Consider the following 2,500-nt stretch of genomic DNA (forward strand, 5'->3'; position numbering starts at 1 on the left):
AGAGAGCCCACTGATTTCATTTCCGTTGTGTTCATGGGGAAAAGTTCTTACTGAAACCAGTGCAAAATGGCTGCCGATACAAACGTAATTGAAGCATGTTTAGAGTCAATTTTTGAAGAAATTTAAGTTCATAACAACATTTGCTTTAAACCTCTGCAGAAGTTATGTCTCATTTGCCTAAGCAAATGCTAGCCAGAGATGGCTACAAAGGCAAACTAAACGCCATAGTTTTGGTTGTTAGCCCGCTGTCGGCGGTATTTTCATGAAACACCCAGTACATGTGCATACTCACAAGGTCTGCCACCTCTCCGCGATTGGCTATTGAAAAAAGCTTTGTTCGAAATCAGAGATTTCCCCCCCGCCCTATTTTCCCGTGAATCCAGGCGTATTCCTCTAAACTACGCTCAGAGAGGCTCTGTGGCCATGTGGTGTAATAAATAAGTAATAAACAAATACATTTCCCATAAGGATGTATTGAGGACATCCTGGAGTCACTTGATGGCCGTGGCTGCCATGCTAAGCATAGATACAACTTTTATTATTCTTTTAGCAGACACTTTTATCTAAAGCGTATGCCAATTATAATACACAGGCCATTCTCCCCAGAGCAACTTGGAGTTAGACCCACAACTTTTCAGGCTACTGCATGCTAGCCCAGCTTCTTAGCCACAATGCTACCACCGTCCCTCAAATGCAAATGTACTCTACTCACTGGTCCCCATTTATCTCAGTTTCATTCAATAGAGAACTCCTTTAGTGCTAAAATGTAGGATGTAATGTTGATGTAAAGTGAAGACTGCTCTAATTTTTTCAAATGTACACGCCACTATCGCGTCTTGTGTAGCCAGTTCCACTAATTATAGTGGAAGCTAACTGCTGAAGCAGACGGTCAGCAAACATAACACTTCAGTTACATGCCCAGGTGCAGACTACTTGTAAGGGTCACACTCACACCTGTGAAGTTTACTGTGAGAAATCCTATCAGTTTGGCCAAGGTGCATTAGTGTGTGTGTGTGTGTGTGTGTGTGTGTGTGTGTGAGTGTGAGAGAGAGATGGAGAGAGAGAAAGAGAGAGAGTGTGTGTGTGTGTGTGTGTGTGTGTGTATGTGTGTGTGTGTGTGTGTGTCTGTGTGTATCTGTGTGTGTGTGCACATGTGTATGTGATTAACATTTAAGACTCATACTCTCATTCCACAGAGCACAGTAATGTGTTGACAAGACAAGTCTGTGTGAACGGTCCATACTTCATAATTTCTATGTACCCAAGAGTGATGACCTCACTGCTATTATGATCTCGTATTTGCTCCCGAACCAGAACCAGAGATCTCGACTTAAATCGATTTATATCAACTCGTTGTTGTGGACTCTCATAGTCTTTAGGAACAGCACTATCATAAAAGCACCAATTACCGCCCCTTTCGTTCGAAAATTCTAAAACAACAATGTTTTTTAATACTTCAAAATAACATTTGATAAATGAACCTTAAATTTTTCAGTAGCCATAGGTGTGTAGATTTGAGCAAAATCTGGTTTGGTACTTATCGGGGCTTTTACTGCAGAAATATCCGATTTTGTTTACCACGCTCAGAGTGTAGTGCTGGGCTGGTGGGTGCCTATTTCCGCCCTTTCACACGGCACATCAACGGTTAGACCGAGAATTCTCATCGCAAATCAAAATTCCACTGGAGCTCCAAGCTGATGTGTACACACAGCCTTACAACACTGTTTACAGCTCTTCGAGTCACGGTAAAATGTCTTTTTTGGTACATAGCAAATTTAGATACACTGTATCTATGTAATGTTGTGGGTGCTTGCGTTTCTTTAGGAATCCGTCTTGGTTTGTATAGAAATGACTATTAAGTGACACATACACATAAGAGGGCGGTAATAGGGGACGGGCAGTAATAGGTGACATTCCGATAAATCTATTGTTCAGTAGAAATAGTTTATAAATGCACCACCACCCACATCATCTAAGATGACCATGTGTTCTTGTGTAGGCAATTTTTCAACAGTGTTTCCTTCACGTGATCTGTGCAGAGTCATGTCCTTCACACATCACAAATCCTGTCACTTCCACTTCCCAGAGTTCCTGACTTTAATTGACCTTGTTTTTCCTTTTTTTCCAAACCCCCGAGTTAGATCTGGAGTCACCTGAAATCCTTCACTAATGTACTAAGCTCTTCCCTTCTCACCAGCAACAAATGCTGCTCACAAGGCCATTTCTGTTCACATCTGTTTGTTGACTTTTCTTGGTTTAGTTTCCCTTTTTTATTTCAACTTTTCATTGGTTTTGTTTACTTTTGAAAATACTGTGATTCTCTGAGTTGGTTGATCGTACAGCGTCAGTGGCGCCCAACAGAGAATCAGCAGTTTGCCTTTCTCCTGATGTCCTTTCACTTGAGGGTGGATGGGGAAGAGGGGTTCGGGGTGGGGCTGGGGGGTGGGGGGGTATTATGGGATGTTGGGGTGGGGGTATAATATGGATGATGCAGTGACCT

At 42.2% G+C, this 2,500-nt stretch overlaps 1 protein-coding gene across 1 annotated transcript in view; it reads left to right on the top strand.

Annotated features, from left to right (window-relative positions):
- Positions 1 to 2,500, top strand: part of scube1 (signal peptide, CUB domain, EGF-like 1) — a 100,368-nt gene that overhangs the window by 69,217 nt on the left and 28,651 nt on the right. The window lies entirely within an intron of this gene.

The sequence above is a fragment of the Alosa pseudoharengus genome, unplaced genomic scaffold (assembly GCF_046254945.1).
Source record: "Alosa pseudoharengus isolate Yale_2024_CS ecotype anadromous, Long Island Sound unplaced genomic scaffold, YU_APseudo_1.1 YU_APseudo_1.1_scf_20, whole genome shotgun sequence".
Lineage (NCBI taxonomy): Eukaryota > Metazoa > Chordata > Actinopteri > Clupeiformes > Clupeidae > Alosa > Alosa pseudoharengus.